Raw genomic sequence first — 26,210 nt, 5'->3', positions numbered from 1 at the left:
GTAGTGTTCATTGTTCGTTTAGCAGTCTGATGGCCTGGGGATAGAAGCTTCTTCTGAGTCTTTCTGTGCTCGCCTTGAGACTCCGGTATCGCTTGCCTGACCGCAGCAGTTCAAAGAGGCAGTTGTTCGGGTGACTGGAGTCTTTAATGATTCTCTTAGCCTTGCCCTTGCAACGCTTGTTGTAAATGTTCTGGAGGGTGGGGAGCCCCCCTCCAATTGTGCGTTCGGCTGAACGTGTCACTCTTTGTAGTCTGCTTCGGTCTTGTGCAGTGCTATTCCCAAACCAGGAGGTGATGTTGCCAGTCAAGATGCTCTCTATTGTACATGAGTAGAAGTTCTTAAGGATCTTCTGACTGACTTGGAACTTCCTTAGGCGCCTGAGGAAGTAGAGGCGTTGTCGTGCCTTCTTCACAACACTGTCAATGTGTGTGGTCCATGTCAAGTCCTCGGATATGTAGGCTCCGAGGTACTTAAAGCTGTTGACTCTCTCAACCGGTGCCCCGTCGATGCTGAGGAGGCTAAGCTAACTAGCGTTAACCCTGGAAAACGCTCAAAGCGGACTCCACAACACCAGTTCCATTCGTGAGAAAAGGGGGTGGGTTATATTGACAAGTCTTGACAACAGAGGTTCAAATATAACTCATTTATTGGTTATTTGTTTCTTTATATCAGCATCCAGTTTCCACCACTGTGTGTTATTAAACTCTTCCTGTGTTGACGTTAGAGCGTGACATCATTGCCTACGGCAAGCTTACACGCTCAAAACGCAAACCGTAAACAAAACCCGGAGCGCACCAAGACTGCAGTGTGTACACAAACTAGAGGGGGGAGAGGGAGGGGGGGAGTTCGCACCCAAGGACGGAACAGAGCTGATTCGACCCCGAATGGCAGTGAGAAAGCCCCCTTTAAAGCCTCACTCGAGAGTAGGGCTGACAGGACGTAGGAGGAGGGGGACAGGGCGTGTAGGTTGTGTCTGAATGAGAGTTGGTGATTGGTTTGGGGTTTAGCATGAGAGTTAGTGAAAAGGATACAAAGAAGTTTTCTGATACATGGAGGGGAGTTACCATGGTGTTAATTACTGAAGTTGCGGGAGAATATGAGGTCAAGAGGGGGCGGCCAGCTGTCTGTGTGTGACAGTCTAACAGATTGGATAGCCACCCATCTCTCTGTTCAACTCACTCTGGGTAGCACAGCAGCCCCCCGGGCAAGTCCCTGGAGACTGGAGAGGGGTCAGAGATCATTTGTATACAGTAGCTCATATGCACCGACAAGTTTTCCATTTACACCGTCCACCTCTGTTCTGCTCTTCATTTCTAGCGCCAAGAGAAATGGTGTGATCTCGTTTTCCACCTCGAAATCGTGTTATATTTTTGCATACACTAGAAAACGCACATGTTCAAATGTTGGCTTCTTCCACTTTTTTTCTTTATACATTTTTTTACGCATTTTGTTTAATGAGCCTAGAGACGTAGCAGGCGGTTATTCTATCTCCTTCGCCCCAGGCTGTTTGATTTTAATGTTTACACATGAGACTTCCTGAATCAATAAAGACACATGTTTTGACCTGGAGCTTGGCTGTGTGGCTGTAGGCTTTTATCATCTGATAAGACCGAGACGAAGGCTGTAACAAAGCGGTGATAAGCGACTCACCCTCTACAAAGAGTCCCGGTGTTCATAAGAGGATAATAGCCATATCCCTGTCTGTCACCGAGAGGAAGCTGGAGAAAGAACCTAAACGCTCAACGCCTCCTCTCTCCCATCTCGATTTTAATGCATTTCTATTATTTGGAGAAAAGTATTTTTCCATGGCTAATCCCCGTTTTTTTTTTTAAAGGGACGGGGGGCAGTCAGGCAGAGTGATATACTTTCAGAGTTTTCTTTAATCGAGGAGCCATGGAGGCGCTGGATTCTGTTTGGTTCAGGAGAGCAGTCCATCCTGGCCCGGGCGACAGAGGAAATTGATTTTGTGCCCCACATCCTCTTCCTTTCCCTGTGGCTCCTGGCTCACACTTGGATGGCACGGCAGGGTGCCATGCTGGGGCCAGGCTACGATATATACTGTAGCATCGCACATCTCTTTGTCTCCTGGAGTCTGAGAGGTGGCGCGACTATCTTAACCCTTTCCACTACCACACTACAAAAAGGGTTAACCCTTTCACAACCACACTTACTCCAAATTACCTGGTATGAAGAAACAGAGAGGAGAACACTGTCACACTGAACAATACCTAGACATGCACATCTACCGCCCCCCCCCCCCCCCCCCCCCCCCCCCCCCCACCACACACCTGCAACGGGGACTGCCCATAAATCCGACGGCCCATTAGTCTGACAGTTGAATGGTCCGAAATACAGTATTTCCCATTGGACCGAAAGTCTGACACTCCGTTATCCCCAAAAGAAAACCCATTGGTCCAAAGTGACATTGCACTGATTATTCTAATTTTTTCTTTCTTAATATTTAATGTGTTTTGACGTGCAAATAAAACCACACATCTCTCTCTCTCTCTTAACACGGCAATACAAATCCATCTACATCTCTCTCACATTCACAATGACTAATGTTTACATGCCCGACTTAGAGAGAGCATTAAAAAGGCTGTTCATCCCATCTATTTTGGCATGTATTTCAGCACCATGGACAGAGAGCGGAGGTCTAATGATCAATGACCAACACACACACACACAACATATTTACAGGGGTTGACGATCAAAAGTTTAACTAATGATACACACCACACCATGAAACACAATCAATGCCAACAAAATTATTTAATAAATAAGAGAACGAGAGAGAGAAGGGAGAGAGAGGCAGTAGGAGCAGATAAGGGAATATATTTTAACTCATTCTCTGCCACACTGTTTCCGGGATATGGCTATGCGCTGCCACGCATTAAACCAATGGAGTCAGTCACCTTGTTTGCAGGGCTACACTCTAAAATATAGGGATACGTGGCGGTGTTTGCAGGGCTATAACTATATTCTATATTATAGCTATGGATGCAATACTATGGCCCATTTGACATCGAGTATCTATCGTTCAAGATGTGAAAAAGAAATATTTTTTCCATCCATACATTCCCGCTTTATACCATCGTGAATATAAGTATGGTTTTAGAGCAGTTTAGGGTAATTCCTGGGAGGCTAGTAATAGCCTGCGACGTGTATTATATTAAATCCATTGGCATTTCGTCCCTACACACGCTACAATAAAAAATTCAAATGCATATGATCGGTATTATGTTCCATCATGAATGCATGAAAGGGGGGGGGTCGTTTCTGATTAATTGATTGTGAATAACGGCATTCATTAGTACAACAACATACGCTGATCAGGGCGATGGCTATGAAAACAAGGCACAATCAAGCTGAAATTGACGTTAAATTGCTCTTACCTGTGGCCAGTGGGATTCCAAAAAGAATATTCCAATTATTTGATTGCCATCTGGTAGATCGTATGTCCATTTGGGCCACGACATAACCCACCACCATAATGTATCGGGGGTCCCGAAAACGATTCAATGCGATCGGGTGAAGCCCTAGGTTCAGGCTATTAGAAAAGTCCGCCCGGACCAATATAATCGATGCACAGCCCAATACACAGAGTTTCAAAGGAAGTGCAATACTGGCCCCATCCTACCAGGCGGCGGTATTGGACTTTTGCGATCTCAGACTCATTCCCTATGATAACACCAGGCTCCCTGGATGGATAATGAATGGAAATAGCGAATAAAAGAAATAACTATCAAATAACAAGTATACTCGTTGTTGGCGTTCAACGATTGGCGGCCAATAACGAGTTTAATCGTTGTTGGCAGAGAAAGCATTAATCATCCTTTTGTTTTTGTTCTCCACCCATTTATTTCAAAATTCAAGGCAGCCATGCTACGAAGACAACATGGAGCTTGCATGCTTTCTCTGCGTCCAGAGCTGCTGCTCAGTTCAGTTATTATGATAAAACAGCAGCAGCTACCACCCGATGGATTTCTGTATCTTTCAGGCTATGGATAATAGTAGGCTACTGTGCCTATGAGGACAAAAAGTAGGAACACGGACTGGATCATTATATTCATCTGCAAGTCATTAACAGGCTTGTGAGAGAAGAGACTTGTTTGAACACCCACACACACACACACACACACACACACACACACACACACACACACACACACACACACACACACACACACACACACACACACACACACACACACACACACACACACACACACACACACACACACACACACACACACACACACACACACACACACACACACACCCTGGGTGAAGTTTTCCACTGGTCAGATTGGCCTCAGGATAGGCTTGAATTGAATTTGCTTTTTAGACGGACCAAGCCTAAGGGCAACTTGGCACGAGCAACTAGCCTCGGAGCAAATTGGCTCGGTTTTAATACCATGACCGGTGGTCTCTGCAGGGCAACTCCTGACATGCCGGACTAAAATATGCTAAGCTGACCTTTTGCTTCTCATTAAGGCTAGTGTTTGTGTGGCCAGCCGTTGGCAGACCAGCCCATCCTCGTGGACAGAGGTGACAGCCTGAAGCTGTCTAGCATATCATAGCATAGCGCAAGCTTGTCTGGGTACTGTCACCTCCTTCAGAACAGTGTCAGCTACTTCACGGGCGTGTGAGGCTTCTACACTTCGGTGCAGGATGGACTGATGTGTCCCTGGGGAAAACGTCAAGCACTCTCTCCAGCCTCTCAACAATATCAGTGATCCAATATGTTCCTCTCGCACGGATAGGAGTGGCGCGATTGAACACGCTCACACATGGGAATGCTAACATGTGCAGAAGCACACACATGCACACACACACACACACACACACACACACACACACACACACACACACACACACACACACACACACACACACACACACACACACACACACACAAGCAAACAAATGCACACCTTGGCATTCATAAGTCATCATACACCATTCTGAGCTGTGAATTGGAAAGCTGGACACCCATATCTCTGGAGGCTATAAATAAATCTCAAAATAGTATTCCCTGGCAATGAATAGTGGTCGGTACAAAGACTCACAAATGCTTCTACTGCAGCTGCTATCTGGTGAAACACATCAATTGAATCCATTTTGATCTGTAACGTAAAACGTAAACAAATAGGTAACCAAGGCGTTTGTAGAGTTGAAAGAATACAATACAAGGATTCAATGTCCCCGACTGATCAATGGTGGCCATATTCAAACAAATGTACTCTCAATAACCCTTTAACTTTTAACATGCAACATATTCCGGTGGAACAGACGAAAGTAATGGCACTTTGCGAGCGTCTAGCGGCTCGGAGCTGCATTTTTCGTCTAACATATAAATTACAGAATTAAAGCTCTATTTGTTGCCGTTCGAATGCCACTTCACCCCAATCCGTGCCTCGGTTCTCGAGTTACATGATGATATGTCAGGTGTGCGACTTTTTACGCGCAAGTGTCAGATTACCACCCCGGATTACCGATGCTCTAACTCTGCCAATCATTCGCTGATTGCGAAAATAATTGGTCAGGGTTGTAACCAATGAGTGTAGCTTTCCAATGATACCCCAAGGTATGGCACAATTAGGGGGAGATCAAAGCGCACACGCCAAAAATAATTTGTGTGCATAAATTCACACAAAAAACTACAGTATATCGAATAAGCTAATACATTTAGAGAACATAGATAATAAAGCCACACATTCTCTCACACCAAGTAAGCTTGTTAAGGACTTGTAGATAAACAAAATGACCTGATCCGTGTCCTTGTAGTTCTCATAAATGTGAAGCTCATTCATATAACATTAGGTCTATGGAACGGAATACTGTTGATTCATTAGTTCATTAGCATGAGTTTGAGATCTTAGAATCTGAGGCTGAAATGTGCACAAATCTGTGTCTGTTGCTTGCTGCTTGTGTGCAAGTCCTGTCTGTGGCATGATTGTGTTAAATTCTATATTCAGAAAAATATTCTAGGCTGTGCCATAATTCACTCAGTTTCAGTAACTACAGACACAGTATAACCAGACCTGCAAACTGATAAGAGGCGAAAAAGGTGACATGTTTGTAAACCAGTAGGGGTGTGTGTGGGCATTGTCCCCCAGAAGGAAATCATTGTGATTTTAACATGTAAACGAAGCACTCAGAGAAGAAAATAAAGGGAAAAGACAATATTTATTTCAGGCAAAAATTATTGGCACCCTTGATAACGAGCAAAAAAGGTAATGAGCTATATTTTCTGCTCCCTAATATTTAAAAATGATATTGTTTTATTCTAATACAATTGCTTAGAGAAAAGGTTTTATTTTAGACCCCTATCCGGGTCTGACAACACTACAATTACATTTTCATATCATAATATCATAACGCAGAGGCTGAGAGACAAATATTTACGAATTGGAAGAGCCGCCGCGTGTCGCACTAACCCTTCCAGAAGCTTTGTGGTCCAGGCTTGAACTTTCCATAAATGTGTCTCCATAAATACATTTTTCGCCGACGATGATAACAACTATTAGCGTTAGTTATTTCCTGGTTGATGTGATTCCGGACGTGATGTCACGAATGCCACGCGCTCAGCCAATAGACAATTTGTTTTATTAATAGGCAGCTGTAATCCTGTCTCTTGGGTCCCTGCTTTCATCATTGTCGTCATCACGTCAGTCTCCACTCCATAACACACTGACTCTGCTTGGGGCGATAAATGAATCGTCCTTTAGGCATCATATATATTTTTTTTTGGCCAAATCTTTTTTTATTTTCAATTTTCAAACACGAAACAACACAACTCACAATAATAACAATAGTACATAAAAGACATCCAAGAACATAAACAACACAACAATGATTAGACAATAAAGGTGTCACAAAGTAAAAGTATAATAAAATAAAATAAAATATATACTATAAAAAGTGCTTACCGAGCCCCCTCCACCTCCAGGCCCGGCAACCGCAAGCCACCTTCCCGGAGGACCCCCAGTCCGGCCCCCCCGCGAACTAAAGCACCATGCCTCTTTAGTGCCTCGACCCGCAGAGACCCCGAACCGCGGCCCCCCCTAGCCAGAGCCCACGATCACCAGACCCAGATAAGAAGGGGGTCAGAAAATATACATAGGGTCAACATTGAATGAAAAATAATAAATAAAACAAAAATACAAAAAACACCATTGCCACCAACATACGTGAATATTTGCTCGTTCTCCCGTCAGACCAGCCAAAATGAGTCTCTTTACATGTACAGAGGTCGGCAATTGAGAAACATCATTTAACAATAAAACAGAAGGCAAGGCGGGTATGGCTTCGGTTGTTTTCAGCGTTTTATGTGCATAATCTGTTATTTAGTTTGAAATGTTCGTTGAAATAAGTAGATTTTTCGTTTTTGTTTATTTATTAAGTTAATATAAAACCATATAGTCACATTTTAGAATACAATAGAATAGAATTTTAGAATAGAACTAGAAACACTGTCCTGGCTTGCTTCTAAGTTCAGTGGCCTGACAACATTTTTAATTTTCTTTTTTTAAATCATCTCGCGGCCCTCCCGTGGCTGCTCGCGGCCCACCTTTGGGTCGCGACCCCGACTTTGGGAACCACTGATCTAGGGAATCTAATGGGTTGTTGTCCAATAAGGAACAAATTGTTATTGAATAGTGGGGAATGCGTGTGCCATTTATGGCGGTTAGTGCGTGCTCTCTGGGTGTCACGCCAAATCTGGATCACATGTGTGATCAGAGGGCCAAATCGTAATTTGCATTGCTTAATTGAAATGTTGGTATACACGACATCTTGAAGTCTATGTGGGGACACCATCTCCTCCTCCAATGGCCGCCAGGACACAGCCGCTTGAGCGTCAAACCAAGTGATAAGAGGTCTCAGAGAGTAGGCTTGAAAATAATACTTGAAGTCTGGAAATGCCAAACCCCGTCTAATTTACTCCTCTGTGCAGTGGTTCTCTTTAAGTGTGGGCGTTTGTTATTCCAGACGAATTTATATGCAGCAGAGTGCAGTTTTTGCCAGTAACCAACAGGGGGAGATAATGGTAGCATGGAGCTGATAAAATTAATTCTAGGTAAAACATTCATCTTAATTATTGAGGCGCGGGCCTGTAGTGAGTTCTTTAATTTGGACCACCTGTCAAAATCCTTCGTAATCCTGTCACCCAAGCTGGAGTAGTTATACTTTACTGTCTGGTTAACAGTTGGGAATATTTCAATCCCAAGGCATTTAAAGTGCTCTACCATGAGAATGTTTGCTGGAAGGAGGGTTGCCTTCGCAGCCTCGTTGAGTGGAAGGAAGGCTGATTTTGGCCAGTTGATCTTAAATCCAGATAGAGTGCCAAAGTCATCTATTACTTGGAGAAGATAGGGCAGAGAGACGGCTGGGTTCTGCATAAATAGGAGTACATCATCCGCGTATAAGCTGATATGGTGATGTGTGCCCTTAATTGACACAGGGGATATAACCCGGGATTGTCTTATGTACTGCGCTAGAGGTTCGAGTGAAAGAGCAAAGAGTCCTGGGCTAAGAGGACAACCCTGTCTAGAAGAGCGCGAAACAGCGAATAGTGGTGAGCAAAGCTTCCCTGTCAAGATCATGGCAGAGGGACCTGTGTAGAGGACTTTGATCATGTGACTGAAACCCTCACCCAATCCCATCCTTCCTAGTACCGCCCATAAATACGACCACTCCAGTCTGTCAAAGGCCTTCATCGCGTCTAAGGACATGACGGCCGTAGGGGTTGCAACATCCTTACTGGCGTCAATCACGTGTAGTAACCGTCTGATATTATCCGTGACCAGTCGACCTCTTATAAAGCCAGTCTGATCGGGGTTAACCAGAAACGTCATATGCTTTTGAAGTCGGATGGCTAGCACCTTAGCATATAGCTTGAGATCGGCTCCGAGGAGACTTAAGGGTCTATAGCTTCCACATTCGGTAGGGTCCTTATCTTTCTTGAGTAGAACAAATATAAGTGCCATATTGACATCCCTGGAAGAATTGCCCTCCTCGACTGACTGTAAAATCATTGAAAGTAATAAGGGACCAAGTATATCCCAAAACGCAGTATAGAGTTCCGGTGGAATGCCGTCCCAACCAGGAGCCTTGCCCCGCTGCATGTCAGCAATTGCTTCCCTGAGCTCATCTAGTGTGATAGGTTCAGCTAACCGTTTTGCGTCCTCCTCTGAGATTTGTGGTAGGTTAATTTGATTAAGATAGTCCTCCAGCTTGGCGTGATCAAAGACCACTTCCGACTCGTACAGGTTGGAATAAAATGAGCGAAAAGTATCGTTGATTTTGTTGGGGTTGGTGGTTATCTCCCCCTGTTGGTTCTTAATGGCAGGGATATCCGCAAATTGATCGCTGGCCCGTATCTTCATAGCCAGTAGGTGACTAGGTCTAGAGCCATGAAAGTAGTAGTGTTGTCTTGTTCTGTGCATTTGAAATTCAGACTGTTGTCTTAGAATGGAGTTTATCTCCTTTTTCACCACTTTAATTTGGAGCTCCAGTCGGCTAGAATATCTGTGCTGCATAGAAGACATCATTGTTTTATGCAGCTCTTCCAATTCTACTAACTTGGAGAGATGCCCCTTGCGGAGATTGGAAGCAAATAGAGTGGTATTACTCCTAATAAACCCCTTAACCGCATTCCAGAGAGTTCTGGGGTCCTGTACCGATCCAGCATTAAACTGCACGAATTCAATGAGCTTCTCCTTAAATTGTAGATTAAATTCCTCGTTCTTCAGCAGTGTTGAGTTAAAGCGCCATCTAGGGGCACGAGACGTCATTTTGCTGAGTGAACCCTTAAGGAGGATGTATTTGTGGTCTGACAGTGCAATGGGCTTCAAGTCAACGTCAAAACTATCGAATAGCCTAGGGGAGAAGAATATATAATCAATTCTGGAGAAAGTTGTATGTCTCGCGGAGAAGAAAGAGTAGTCTCGCGAGGTTGGGTTGAGTAACCGCCACATATCAATAACCCCTGTGTCTTTAGACCAGCCATGTAGGGCCGGGGAAGCTTGCTTCTGATCGTGGGTTACAGCATCTCCGGATTTATCAATCAATGGATCCCACATGGCATTGAAATCAGCACAGACTATGAATGAGTACTCAGGTAGTTTCAGCATCGCTGTAGTGAGTGCAGTATAAAAGTGCGCGTCATACACATTAGGGGTGTAAGCAGCTATAAGAGCAATTTTCCTGTTAGTATATTCCATCTTCGCAATAGTAATTCGTCCTTCAGCATCAGACCACACGTCTAATAGTTTAATATTCAACTTCTGCTTAGCCACTATGGCTACTCCCCGGGATCTTGTGCTAAAAGAAGAGGAGTTTATATTATGATAATTTTTTTTTGCAAGTTTAGCACTGTCAGCCTTCAAAAGATGCGTTTCACTCAGCAAAGCCACATCAATCTCCTGTCTTTTCAACCATGTTAGCACACTTGTGCGTTTATGTTGAATATTAAGCCCCCCTGAATTCCAGATCAAGATGTTTAAATTAGCCATATTCCAACCAAGTTGCAGTATGACTGAACGTGATACCCCCGAAGTAGAGCACCACAACATATACACATCCCCACGCTAAGGTCCTATTGGGCGAAAGCAGACATACAATAGAACGAGCCAAAAGAAATAAAAAACAAAATAAAATAATAAAATAAAATAGCGGCAGGACAGTCATCTGGACCAGGGTGAGTTTAGCAGATCTAGTGAAGGAGGAACGGTTCCTATACAGAAAGCTAAGCCTTGCTTTGACTTTGGCCTGCAGTTTAGTTAGGTGTTCAGAGAAGGAGAGTTTGGTGTCGATCCACACTCCCAGGTATTTATAAGAGGTGACCAGTTCAAGCTTTTTGCCATCGGCGGCTACAATGGTGCCAGTCTGGGAGGTACCCTTGTGGCCGAACCACATAACTTTGGTCTTGCTGGTGTTTAGGACCAGGCAAAGGGCGGAGAAACCAGCTTGGATTTTTAGAAAGCTCTCCTGGAGAGTTTTCAGGACAGCATCCGGGGAGGGACCAGAGGTGTACAGGACTGTGTCATCAGCATAGAGGTGAATTAGGGAGTTTCCAGCGAACTGGCCTATGTTGTTTATATAGATGGAGAAGGGGATTGGAGCTAGTAAGGAGCCTTGGGGGACCCCCTTAGAGATGGATAGGGACTGGGTTAATAGGTTGTCAGTTTTTATTGACTGAGTGCGATCAGAGAGGTAGTTCTCGAACCATGCTACACTGTGATTAGTGACACCAATGTCTCTCAGCCGCTCCAAACGCTGTTCATGATCCACAGTGTCAAAGGCCTTGGTCAGATCTATAAAGGGATCAACCCCCTCGGTTGGACGGATCATAAGCACATTCAGTCTGTCTGAGTGAAAATTGTGATCTTCATCCCGCTCGGTTAGAGCCGAGTAAAGACAATAAACATACGTAACAAACCTCGTGCCGTTCAATGGATAGTTCAAGTGTTAGATGATAAAAAAAGGCAAGAGATAATTAATAAAGAAAAAACTGATAAGAGTAAGTAAGAGTAAAGCTAACAATATACTCGGTATCACCATACATAACGCTTATATTGAAACACGTTGAGATTAGGGCCGTTCTTTCAACCTGAAAGGGCACTTTCTTCAACCTCGAAGTAAACAAATCACAGAACGGTAGCCAGTTAGTAGGTATCAACGTGAGCTCCCGGAACGGTAGCTAGTTAGTTAGCACCATCCAGGTATCAACGTGAGCTCCCGGGACGGTAGCTAGTTAGTTAGCACCATCCAGGTATCAACGTGAGCTCCCGGGAAGGTATCTAGTTAGTTAGCACCATCCAGGTATCAACGTGAGCTCCCGGGACAGTAGCCAGTTACCCCGCACCATCCAGGTATCAACATGAGCTCCCGGGACGGTAGCTAGTTAGTTAGCACCATCCAGGTATCAACGTGAGCTCCCGGGACGGTAGCTAGTTAGTTAGCACCATCCAGGTATCAACGTGAGCTCCCGGGACGGTAGCTAGTTAGTTAGCACCATCCAGGTATCAACGTGAGCTCCCGGGACGGTAGCTAGTTAGTTAGCACCATCCAGGTATCAACGTGTGCTCCCGGGACGGTAGCCAGTTACCCCGCACCATCCAGGTATCAACGTGAGCTCCCGGGACAGTAGCTAGTTAGTTAGCACCATCCAGGTATCAACGTGAGCTCCCGGGACGGTAGCTAGTTAGTTAGCACCATCCAGGTATCAACGTGAGCTCCCGGGACGGTAGCTAGTTAGTTAGCACCATCCAGGTATCAACGTGAGCTCCTGGGACGGTAGCTAGTTAGTTAGCACCATCCAGGTATCAACGTGAGCTCCCGGGACAGTAGCTAGTTAGTTAGCACCATCTAGGTATCAACGTGAGCTCCCGGGACGGTAGCTAGTTAGTTCAAGTCAAGTCAAGTCAAGAGTTTTATTTGTCACGGCATACGAGTATACAATGAAATGCAGGTGGTCTTGCCCGCAACGATGTGCAATACAGTGGTACAACATATAATAGAATTCAATACAAAAAACATTGTGCAATAACAGGTAACATGCAACATGGTGTGACATCTCGGCATTTGTACATAGTTATTTACAGAGTATATAGGACATGCTAGGTAGCTTTGGTAGTGCAATACACTGTTACTGTTGCTAATACTAGTTTAAAGTGGCCTTTCCTTTTGGCAATAAGTGTGGGTGTGTGCGGCATGAGTGTGTGCCCGCTCATGTTAAAGTGTCAAAGTGGCTGCTAGTGTGTGAGCGTGCACATCGTGCGTGTCGTGTGTGCTCATGTGTGCTTATGTGTGGATAGTTCAGTGTTCTGTGGTACTCAATGTTCATTGTTCAAGACTCTGATGGCCTGGGGGAAGAAGCTGAGCCTAAGCCTCTCTGTCCTAGTAGCTGGGGTTCGCAGGCGTCTGCCTGACCTCAGCAGCTGAAACAGGCTGTTATTGGGGTGGTGGGGGTCTTTCATTATTCTGCAGGCTCTGGATTTGCACCTCTTGTTGTATAGAACCTGCAGGGGAGGTAGTGCAATACCCGTGGTACGCTCGGCTGAGCGCACCACTCTCTGTAGGGCCTTCTTGTCCTGTGCCGTGCTGTTTCCATACCAGGCAGTGATGTTTCCGGTCAAGATGCTCTCTACAGCTCCTGAGTAGAAGGACTGGAGTATCTTCCCCGATACTCTGAACTTCCTTAACTGTCTCAGGTGGTAGAGGCGCTGTTTCGCCTTCTTTACTACTGTGTCTATGTGTGTTGACCATGTCAGATCCTCTGAGATGTGGACCCCCAGGTACTTAAAGCTGCTCACCCTGTCCATGGTAGCCCCGTTAATCATCAGTGGTGTGTGTGTCTCCTGCTGTCCTCTCCTATAATCCACGATCAGCTCCTTGATTTTACCAATGTTCAGGAGCAGGCTGTTGTCCTGGCACCAGCGTTCCAGTACCTCAACCTCCTCCCGGTAGGCCTTCTCGTCGTTGTCCGAGATCAGCCCCACCACCACCGTGTCGTCTGCGAACTTCACTATGGAGTTGGAGCTGAACTTGGCCACACAGTCGTGTGTGTAGAGTGAGTACAGCAGGGGGCTCAGAACACAGCCCTGGGGGGACCCGATGCTCAGGGTGATGGTGTTGGAGGTCTGACCCCCCACCCTGACCGCCTGGGGTCTTTCACTCAGAAAGTCCAGTACCCAGGCGCTCAGGGCGGAGCTCAGACCCAGCTCGATCAGCTTGTCCACCAGTCTGGTGGGGACTATGGTGTTGAATGCTGAGCTGTAGTCAATGAACAACAGTCGCACATAGCCTCCCTTCTGACGGTCCAGGTGAGAGAGGGTGCTGTGCAGTACCTGGGAGACCGCGTCGTCAGTGGACCTGTTTGTCCTGTATGCAAATTGCATAGGGTCCATATCACTGGGGAGGGAGGCACAAATGTGGTCCTTGACCAGCCTCTCGAAACATTTCATGACCACAGAGGTGAGTGCCACCGGTCTGTAGTCATTTGGACATGTTGGGGAGGGTTTCTTCGGTACAGGAATGATGGTAGACATCTTGAAGCAGGCAGGGACCACTGACTCCGCCAGGGATTGATTAAATATGGCGGTGAACACCGGGGCCAGCTGGTTGGCACAGGACTTAAGTATGCGTCCTGTTATACCATCTGGGGAAGCAGCCTTCCTGGTGTTCACCTGCATAAATGCTCTTCTCACACTGTGTTCCGACAACGAGAGAGCGTCCCCGCCCCCCCGCGGTTGCCCCCCCCCCCCCCCCCTCCACAACAGCCGGCGCGCCAGTGACATCACTAGCCAGAGAGCCAGCAGCGCCACTGTCTACACCAAACCGGGCGTAGAAAGAGTTGAGCTTGTCCGCGAGGGAGGCGTCGTCGCTCCCCATTGAGGGGGCGCTGACTTTGTAGTCAGTTATTGTCTTCAGTCCCTGCCATAATCCTCTTGTGTCGTTTTGTGCCATTTGTGTCTCCAGTTTGTCAGCATATGTCCTCTTAGCAAGTTTAACAGCCTTGCGTAGAGTATAGACTGAAGCCTTATACTCCTCCATGTTTCCTGACTCTCTACCCAGGTTGTAAGCGGTGGTGCGAGAGTTCAGAGCTGCTCTAATAGTACTGTCCACCCACGGTTTCTGGTTTGGGAAAACCTGCACCTTTTTCGTGAGGACGATACTATCAGCTATTGTTGTTATATAGCTCACCACTGTGTCTGCGAGCTCGCTGACGTCACTGGCGCTGCCTTGGAACATGTCCCAATCCGTGTCTGCTAACACTTCCTGGAGTGTGGCCTCTGATTCGTCAGTCCACTTCTTTGTCTCACGTGACACGATGGCATCACGTGATCTTTGTTGGTATGCGGGGAATAACAAGATGGAGTCGTGATCACTCGCGCTTGAAGACCCCGTTAATGGCGGAGCGGCTACTGCCTTGTAGCCGGCTCTGAACGGGGAATAACAGTGGTCTAGCGTGTTCCTCCCTCTTGTGGAGCAGGCGATGTGCTGAAAAAAGGACGGCATCACTTTCTTCAGGTTCGCCTGGTTGAAATCGCCAGCCACTATCATCGCCGCGTCCGGATGTTTTATCTGGTGTCTGTTCAGGTGATCATGTAGTTCTCCCAGTGCTTTGCCAGTATTCGCCTGTGGGGGAATATATAGGGCGGTCATGATGACCGCGGTAAACTCCCGGGGGAGGTGGAACGGCCGGCACAGGATAGAAAGGTGTTCCATGTCCGGGGAACACGAGCTCGAGAGAACATGCACCCCTTCACCCCTAGTTAGCACCATCCAGGTATCAACGTGAGCTCCCGGGACGGTAGCCAGTTACCCCGCACCATCCAGGTATCAACGTGAGCTCCCGGGACGCCGTGGCTCAGGGGTAGAGCGGGTCGTCCAATGATCGAAGGGTTGGTGGTTCGAATCCCGCTCAAGCCCATGTCCATCCCACTGCCGTTGTGTCCTTGGGCAAGACACTTAACCTACTTGCCTCGTATGAATGTGTATGCATGTGAATGAATGTTGGTGGTGGTCGGAGGGGCCGTAGGCGATGATTATTCGCCACGCTTCCGTGAGTCTGCCTCAGGGCAGCTCTGGCTGCAATTGTAGCTTACCAGCACCGGTATGACTGTGTATGAACGAATAATGGACTCTGTGGGTCACTGGGGTGTCACGAAGAGCGCTATATAAATCCAATCCATTATTATTATTATTATAGCTATTAGCACCATCCAGGTATCAACGTGAGCTCCCGGGACGGTAGCCACTAGCCAGTTACCCCGCACCATCCAGGTACTACTATAACGTTAGCTCCCAGTCCCAGAACGATAGCCACGTAACCCTCTGCTGGCGCGTGCTGTGCACTACAATCAACTCAGTGTAATAGCAGTCTGTGACGTCACGGTATTGAGAATCATACCGGCGGGATCTCGAAATACCCTGGTATACCGTAATACCGTCATACCGCCCAAGCCTAAAGTATGTACATACGTGGAATAAAACACAAATATGTACATGCAATAGCAACTGGGGTACATACTGTAAGAACATTTTGAAAGATTGAAAATAGAATAGAGCTGATAACGGATCCATATACAGTATATTTATTTTTGTTATGAGCAATTTGTCAGACGCCCTTTGTCTATTGACGTGATTTGTTCACCAGGGAGAGCATTAGTGCACTCGTGCACGTCTGCAATATTCTAATAGTCTAAGTGCCAGCCCTGTTGCAGCAGAGAGCAGGGCTGCTCTCTTGATAGGTTGAAGGATGTAGCCTCCCGGGAGTCTATCTCAGGCTACTCTAGACCTGGAGGACATGCTATCTCACACCTCGCCCAGGCCTCAGGGGAGGGATGGTTATTGCTTTTAAGAGCACATATTACACAGCTGCCCCTGGGGGAGTGTTGATGGTTGATCAATCTGTGTGTGAGTGTGAGGTTCCAAGTAGCAGAGACTGGCAGGGACGTTAAAGGTCCCATCAGTGATCCAAATGTAAACAAATGGGTCTTTGTGTCGCTGTTTTTTTTTTTTTACACTGGTAATATTTGCAAAAACTGGAATAAAACAGATCTATATTAGGATTTACAATGGGTTAAGAATGTTCTAAAAAGCTTTCTTTTCTATCTACAAATCAAACTCTTCATGCAAATAATAGCCTATACCCCACAACGATACGGTGAGAAATTATTCCGGATTGGGGCTTTAAAGGGTGGATAGTTACAGTCATGATACTGCTGATTCTGCTATAGCATTGATTGTCCAGATCCTTTTGCAGTTTCAATGGACCTTATTTTGTAGGGTACATAGCCCTTTATTAGGGCACATAACCCTTTATTAGGGCAGATAACCCTTTATTAGGGCAGATAACCCTTTATTGTTCTGTTGTATATGTTGAACAGAGTCAGTGATGATGAGAGTCAGTGAACTGTGCCTGTAATGACTGGACAAGCATGAAATAAGTACACTGTACATTACACACTCATGTCCACGTGTAATTTCACACAGATTACAGACCGATATACACACAAGGGCATATGAATAGTCAGCAAACATGGTTTATTTAGTAAATTAAGGGATGAATTCTGGAGCACACAGTCAATTTAGCCATTTTCTTTAGCAAGAGTATTGGTTTGCACCAATAATAATTGCAAAATTGACCGTATGCTCCAGAATTCCTTCCTTAATTCACAAAACTAGGTTTGAGCGAATCTGGGTTTAACATGATTTGTGGAGCTCCCTCTGGTGTTGTGATTGTGGTATTCACTGACCTTTGGGAAGTATTTTGACATGTACATGGGTACCTTGGTCGTGTAGTGTATCTTGTAGACCAGGCCCATTGCAAGTTGCTGTACTCTGTCGTCTACTCTAAGCCATCCTAGGTTGTTAAAGTGGGCAGGGGTGAGGTGGGTTCTAGGAGTTAGGTCAAGCAGTAGTCTGACCAGTTTGTTTTGAGATGTTTGTAATTTTGTTTTTAGCGCCTTTGAGGTGCTTTGGTACCATGAGGTGCAAGCATAGTCGTAGTACCCTTGAATGAGTGCTCCTGCCAGAGTCTTCAGGGTATTCTTGTTTACCAGAGAGGAGATCCGGTACAAGAATCTTGTTCGTTGGTTGACTTTTTTTATTACATTGGATGCCATTTTGTCACAGGAGACACAACACAAACAACCATTGTTAAGGGGATGCAGAAAAATACTTTAGTCTTGTTTACATCAGGGTCCCCCGATATCGCTTGTTTACTGGTTATGGTGGCCAGGTCTAATATCTGGATCAAAAGTTTGTTACAATCATTTTCATATAACGCTACTTAGCTACCAAACGTTACGAATAAAGTAGATGTTATTTGTAACAAACTGATTGTTCATGCGTTGCTGATTAAATATATAAGCTAGCTACCGTATTTTAGTTTAACAGCTTAATGTTAGCAAAATCTTTGTGGACGTTTCATCAGGCACCTTTTATGTTATATGCTCCGTTCCATTCCGACAGCAGCAAACCATTAATCTTTTCGTCAATAAAAGGAGTCCTTTTAAAAACAATTCCATTTTTTTATTCCTCCAAATCTCCACTTGTGTTTACTCTGGCTTGCTCCAAGCCCTCACGGACATAGCTATGCTCACGGAGCTCTCATGCTGTACGCCAGCGGCCCCGCCTCCCCACACGGAGACAAACGTACTACCTGCAGTGGAAAACGAACGAAGTACCAGCTACCAAAAGCGAGTACACAGTAAATTTAGCAAATTTTACTCAAACTGGGTACATTTGACTCAAACTTTACTCAGTTTGAGTTAAATTTACTCAGTTTGAGTCAAATTTACTCTGCAAAATTTACTGTGTAGAGTAGAGTACAGTCGAGTAGGTACCATGCAGTGGAAAAGAGGCATAAGGGACAGAAATACAAGGAACAAACATACAGGGACAGGGAGAGGTACAGTAGAGCAGGGGAGAACAGTCCATGAACCGTTGGGATGTTACAGTATTGCTCCTTGCAGTGTTCTCAAGAACCACACATCCAATCAACTTCACACTCAACACTGCACTTACTTGGGCCCTCAGCGATACACCCACCAAGTGTGATGCTGAATGGTTCTCGAGGCGATGGACAGGCAGGAGCATTATTTAAACATATGATGCTGCTACAGCACAGCCTTTTGGCCAAATGGCAACAGAGTTGTCATGGTCACTCAGACAAATCTACATGTCCACAAAATGTTCTGTACGACAAGTCAGCAGGAAGGGTACGACTCTTACAGCTGAGTAACAATGATCATCAAACAGTGTTGAAACGTGGGTGTTGCAGTGTTGAGTGCATAGTAGTAAAGACAAGCACAAGCACATGCTCCTTTTCTTCCATCTCTCCTCTTCATCCTCCTCATCTTCTCCATTCTCATCTTCATCCTCCTTTCAGCATTCCTCTTCCTAATGCTTTCTCTGGAATGGTTTGATTGTCGACCAGATTGGACATGGACCAGATTGTGACGAGAGATGCTCGACAAGCTCACACTGCCTAATTTGCATACACATTGCAATTAAATGTTGCATGACTGGAACAGCTTGAACATGTGTAGTGAATGTAAGTGATACATTATTACCTCTGTGCGTGTGTATGTGTGTGTGTGTGTGTGTGTGTGTGTGCGTGTGTGTGTGTGTGTGTGTGTGCGTGTGTGTGTGTGTGCGTGTGTGTGTGTGTGTGTGTGTGTGTGTGTGTGTGTGTGTGTGTGTGTGTGTGTGTCAGTGTGTGTGTGTGTGTGTGTGTGTGTGTGTGTGTGTGTGTGTGTGTGTGTGTGTGTGTGTGTGTGTGTGTGTGTGTGTGTGTGTGTGTGTGTGTGTGTGTGTGTGTGTGTGTGTGTGTGTATACCGTATCTCGAAAAGTAATGGACAGATTGCTGTGCACATTCATGATCGCAAGCAGGAGAAACCTATTGAGTTTGACCCCAGGACCTTTCCTCTAACATTAACCCTTTCACTACCACACTACCAAAGGGTTAACCCTTTCACTGCAACAATACAGAAGGTTAACCCTTTCACTGCCACACGGCAAAGGGTCAATCCAAACTGAGCAAGCAAGATATCTCGAAAAGTACAGTTTGGCACAATTTGCTGTGCACATTCATGACTCCAAAGGAGAGTCAGGCGACACTTTCCATTTTCAAATGAGCATATCTTGTTATACGTGTATATATCTGTTTTACAGTCAACAACATTAAAACAACAACATTAAAAACAACATGTTTAGCTACATTAAAACATGAATACAACATTTTCTGTGAATATTCATAACCCATGTAGGGAGAAACCTGTTGTTTTTGGTGACCATGTGAGTTTCCTCTGGTGCCACCATATGGATTTATAGCCTGGGTCTGTTCATTAAGACTGACAATATCAGCCATGTACAAGCAGCATACAGCACTGGACCAAGAACAAATACTGTCTGATATAGTTTCCAGTCAGCCAAGGAGTCTGTGAAGCTAGCGTAGAGCAGAGTAACTGTGGTTGACAGTGCTAAATGCTGGGGACCGGGTGCCATGCCTCTCTTCATACAGACCTGTCAGGATCATTTGGGAACTCATTTCGGGTATGCAGTGAGACGTGCTGTCAGCGACTCAAGACATCCCAAAGGATGGATTCAGCACTGCCAAATTGCTTTCCAAAAGAGGCAGTAAATTAATAGTGTCTGTTTATCTGCCACTTGCTGGTACAGTGAATGGGGAGGTTTAGCGGAAGCACAGAAGGAGGTAGAGGTTGTTATTGGAATCACGGTTTAGTCTCACTTTGATAATGGATCTGATTAAAGCTGCTGCTCCTCTAAGTCTACCTCTTAAGATACACACATCCTAAATCATAAATTGAAAGAACAAGCACTTCTAATGCATTTTAGACAGTGATATATCTTTGGAATTCATTGAAATAAGGTAATTTTTTTTTATTCATCTGCGCTCAAAGATCAAGACCAGTGTTTCTCACAGGCTCTTACAGGGGCGACAGTGGCAGTCGGGAAGTAGAGCAGGTTCCTGGTTCGATTCCCACTCCTCCCGGATGGCGTGCCAAAGTGTCCTTGAGCAAGACACTTAACCAGGGGTGTAAAGTACTTGAGTAATTGTACTTCATTACAATACTTAAGTACTGTTTTGGGGGATTTGTACTTTACTCGAGTATTATTAGGTTTGTATACTTTGTACTTTTACTCCATTACATTTCAGAGAAAAAAAACATACTTTTTACTCCTTACATTTACAATGCAAACCTACAAAGTACAAAGTACAAATTTCACAGGTCCAACCATTTTAATTAGTATATTTTAATTGTTTATCTGGCCGAACTAACGTTAACGTTATTAATCCTGCGACCACAGGTAAACAGCCAATCAAATCCCCATCAATGGAAAATGAACCCGCCCATACCCATGCTGATTGGTCCTTGTGCAACACTAGAAAGCGGGGATCTTTGATTAAACACCTGCTATCAGAATAATAGACAGTCAGATCCGCATTATGCTGTGGTTAATATTGTGATATTATTCAGGGTACTCCAGTATTCTGTCTTTAATATTGTGATATTATTCAGGGTACTCCAGTATTCTGCCTTTAATATTGTGATATTATTCAGGATAATCCAGTATTCTCTCTTTAATATTGTGATATTATTCAGGGTACTCCAGTTGTAACTGAGGGGTACAATTCCCTGACTGTATTACTAGATATGATACTTACTACCACTACCTTTGTACTTTATATTCGGCCACCCAGTACTCGGCATAAATATATTATGATAAACACTCTCACGTAGATGAAACGGATCCAACACAAATGTACGAAGTCGAAGTATGCGTTTATTACTACACAGCAATGGTGTGTAGAGCAAGCACTTAATCACTTAATTACATTTATGAATTGAAATAGTATGCACTTTTATGGCAAAGAGTATTCGTCTGTATATCAATAGAGAATGTCCAATCTCTGATGGCGCAGGCGGTAAATATACGACCTGGAATAGTTAAGGAATAACAGCAATGATACTTTAATGATTATAAGACTGGATACACTAGGGGGGTTAATCCGGTCGCTTGTAAGACAACAGGAGTAGGAGGGGGGGGGGGTAGAGTCTGGCTGCCTCGTCCGGCTAAGGGTATCCTGGGTGAACCCACAGTAGTGCAGTTCAATGCGCCAGCGATCCTTGGACCACAGATGAAAGCAGCTGGACTCTCTGTGGGCCGGCTCTCTCCGGTCCACGGAGGAGAGACGTGAAGCGACCTCGTCTTGCAGAGCGCCTCCTCACCTTGCGTCCTCTCCAGGGGGGGGGGGGTTCCAACACACGGCAGTGTCGGGGGTCTTTATCCATGGAATAATCACTGTATACAAAGCATAATCCGTGCCTGGGAAGGCGGGCTGTCGTCGGTAGAATAATCCGGTATACAGGTCCACTCGCTCGTCGGCTCTGGGGCTCCTCAGATGCAATCTCACATGGGGTCGACCATCCTGGATAAGCAGCCAGTTCTCTGCCCGAAACGATGGGGTGCTGACTACGGTAGTATTCTCACCGTACGAAGCACTATATATTAACAGACTATTATTAGCTTAATAGACTACGTCCAACTCGACGATATAGTGCCAAATATGACTATTCAAATATTAATATACACGATGTCTCAATACCGATGGTAGGCCGAACTTGGCCTTACTCCCACACGTGGCGTCGCGGGGAGGCTTTACGTCTGTCACTCTATTGGAGGGTAAGAAACTGGACTGAAAAAGGAAGTCCTACTTTAGTAGCGCAGTATATATACGCACTATGAACAAATAGTACCGTTAGTGGTGCGGTAGCCAGATTCCTACGCGGAACTAGGACTTGTTCGTACATGTTGAGCGGTACGTTTGAACTGGGTCTGGGGGGTATGGCAGCCTGGCACCAAGGTCTCGACCAATAGTAGAATGGAGACTATTATGGGATGTTCAGTAGGCTAGAATGGATATTCAATGCATATTGTACAAGGAATATACAAGGGATATCAAGGAATATTAGAGAATATACAAATACAATTAAATATATATATATAAATAAATATATATATTCGGTTTAATCTGGCCCTTCACAACACCAGTATTCTGCCTTTAATATTGTGATATTATTCAGGATAATCCAGTATGCTGTGGTTAATATTGTGATATTATTCAGGATACACCATTCTGTTTTTAATATTGTGATATTATTCATGCTGTGATGTGAATGCTGTCCATGTTAGTTTATCTTCAATGGAGAAGTGCATTAAATAATTTTAATGCAAACAAAGTGTCCTCTGTTCTTTCATTTCAGCATTGTCTTGCAGAACACATTCCATTGTGGGCAGAGTGTATGCTTGGTTTCATTCCAGCCTTGCCTAAACACCAGCTGATGATTTCACTAATTGGCTCACCTCTTCAACTAACTCACCTGGTGCAATGTATAGTTAAAATGAAAACTTGGCCCACGATGGAATGAGTTTGAGACCCCTGGTGTATCCCTTAAAAAAATTACTTTTACTTTTTAGTACTTAAGTACATTTAAAAGTAGGACTTTTTGACTTTTACTCAAGTGTGTTTTTAGCCAGATACTTTGACTTTTACTTGAGTCAGATTTTGAGACGGTACCCATACTTTCACTTAAGTATAATTTCTGGGTACTTTTTACACCCCTGCACTTAACCCTTAACTGCTCCCAATGAGCAGGTTGGCACCTTGCATGGTTGCCTCTGCCGTCTGTGTGTGAATGTGTGAGTGAATGGGTAAAATGTGAGGAACAAATTGTAAAGTGCTTTGGATAAAAGCGCTATATAAATGCAGTCATTTACAGGTTATTTGTGGTGGGCCTGTTTAATATTGTGGTGGGCCTGTTTGGTATTGTGGTGGGTCTGTTTGATATTGTGGTGGGTCTGTTTGATATTGTGGTGGGTGTAACTGAGGGGTACAATTCCCTGACTGTATTAAAGAGTATGATATATTAAACCACTACTAGTTATGTACTTTAATTACTGGCCATACAGTACATGAATATATATGGTGAACACCCACACAAGAATACGGCATTGACACATAAAGTTCTATTTGGAGGGTATTTATTATTATTAAGCAACGTTAGGTTACAGATTGAGAATTAGGCTTGCGCTTGTATGGCGAAGAACACACGTAAAGTCAGTCAAGAGCGTAAGTCAATGAGAATAGTATGAATACTAGAATGGGTCTAAACTGACGCCACCTGTGGTATAGCAATTACATAGGGCACACTAGTACCAGCTGGAGACACTGGGGGGTTCCCTCCGGGTGTAAGGCCGGCAGGGGTAGAGGAATGTTCGGGTACAAAGTCTGGGTCAACGAGGAATAACGAGGCTCCAGATACAGGAGCCAGTGCATGTACTCCCTTGATCAGCAGACAAAGCAACAGCTATAATCCAGTATGCTCGACAGCATGGAAGACAGCTAGCCAGCCTCTTCCTAGAGGCGGGCTCGAGTGATGATCCTCACGGGGGGTAGATCCCAAACGACAGTGGGATCGACGGTTCTCTGCTCCAGCGGTCACGGTCCCAAAGCAATATAATCCAACCAGAAATGGTTCTGCAGTCGCCGGTGTAGGTTCTCCGGTGTACATATCCAACGGTTCTCGTCTAGGACTCCTCGGGTGGGGGCACAAGTTTAGGCCGCCCAGCCTGGATAAGTGCACTAGCTATATACACGACGAACCGGTGGTAATGCTGGTCACTGAAGAACTGTAGCCGCACGATACACTATAAATGATAGACTATTACTTCACATTAGATTAAGTCGCACTCAACGTTACTGCGTTAAACTCTGACACTTTAGCAATCTATTCGCACGCGGTTCTCAAGGCTCTATTTAGAGGCAAAGTGGCTCACTTCACTGCACGTTGTCTCGTGGTGAAGGCATCAAGGTTTGAACTGAACAAGTGCTGCTGTGTACACCTGCGCCGTATTTATACGTAAGGTGAATTATCTAGTGCCAACCTCAGTTCTGTCTCGTATTACTGCGCAGACTCTGGACATGTTGAGACATGCCCGGAGTTGCCTTTGAACTTGCCGTTGGGGGCTTGGCCGTTGGCGCCTAGGGGTCGCTGTCCAATAGGAGAGCGAATATTACTCTGGTTTGTACCCAGGTAAAGGGATATTCCGTGTATATATACAAATAATATACAAGGGATATCAAACGATATACAAATATTATACAAGGGATATCAAGCAATAAATATATATATTCGGTTTAATCTGACCCTTTGTAACAGCCGCCTCCTAATTAGTCCGCACCTAATTAGATAAAGCAAAGACAGATTAATAGTCCTGTCAACTACTCAATGTCTGTTGTGGGGAGTAGGGCAATCTACAAAGTCAGTGGGTCATGATCGTCATCAAGGGAGTCAGGGAGCCTTGGCAACTCTATCAGCCTCGCCACGGGTTGGGTGTGGCGGTGAGGTAGGTCGGCCCTCCTGGGTATACTGGGCTGTGCTCGCCACTGGTGGTCTGGTCGAGTCCGCTGGAAGCGTCGTACTGCTTCTCTTCCATTCAGTATCCAATAGCGACGTCGGATCTCAGCGAAGACTCTCTCTGCCCCAGCGTGGTGCACATCCTCGTCGTATTTCTTTATGATGAGCTCGGTGACCTTGTGTCGGCTGTTGAGGACTATAGGAAACTTGACGTCATCCGTTAAGTCCGGGGCTCGTCTCAGACGACCACCCACTCTGATGATGTCATGGGCGTCGCGCTCAGGGGCCAAGTGGAGCAGTCTGCTGTCTGACGGGACTGGCTTTGATCCCTGCAGACAGTCTAGCTCCTCGGGGAACGAGTCTCTTTGGGCCCGCTGTAGCAGAAGGAGTTCTGCTTCTTCGTAGTTAGCTGCATTAATGTCGGTAGTGGGGGGAACCTCAGGGTGGTGCCACAGGAATGTCTTTAACTGCGCACTCTCCAGGGTGGGGCAGTTGTCTATGTTAGGGTCGGTGGGGACTGGTGTGTGCGTCAACCCACAGAACATAGATTTCTTGATCTCTGCCTCCTCTTGACTAGCCTCCCGAGGGGTGGGGTTAGGCCACTCTTCTTCCGGGAGCTTGAGGAACTCAGGACCGTCACTGTAGATATTGTGACGTGTGAGGTCATCTAGGGACATCCCCCGTGTGATGACATCTGCTGGGTTCTGTTTCGTGTCCACGTACCTCCAGCATGCTGATTCTGTTAAGTCTTGGATCTCTGTGATTCTGACTCCCACGAAGACCTTGTATCTACACGAATCGGACTGGATCCATGTGAGTACGGTCATGGAGTCTGACCACAGGATTGTTCTTTGCACCGGGATGGTGAGTTCACGTTGGATTAACGTGGCGAGTTGCGCGCCTACCAGAGCTGCGCAGAGCTCTAGACGCGGGATCGATTGTTGCTTGCGGGGGGCTATCCTTGAGCGAGCCAGGATGAAGGCTGTGTGTATTTCTCCTCCCTTCTCTCGGGCCCGCAAGTAAGCCACCGAGCCGTAGGCCACTTCTGAGGCGTCGCTGAAGACGTGCAGGTCCATCTGGCACGTCTCCAGCCGCACTGTGGGTGGGAAGTAGCTTCGGCGTATGTTCACATTTTGGAGCGAGTTGAGTTCTTTCTCCCACTCTCTCCAGGTGGAAGCGAGGTGGTCGGGTATGGGGTCGTCCCAGCCCTGTTCCTTGTCCCACAGCTCTCGTACAATCATTTTCGC

Source organism: Notolepis coatsorum, assembly GCF_963971535.1.
Source record: "Notolepis coatsorum genome assembly, chromosome: 14".
In the NCBI taxonomy this organism is placed as follows: domain Eukaryota; kingdom Metazoa; phylum Chordata; class Actinopteri; order Aulopiformes; family Paralepididae; genus Notolepis; species Notolepis coatsorum.
Note: the sequence above shows the minus strand (reverse complement) of the source record.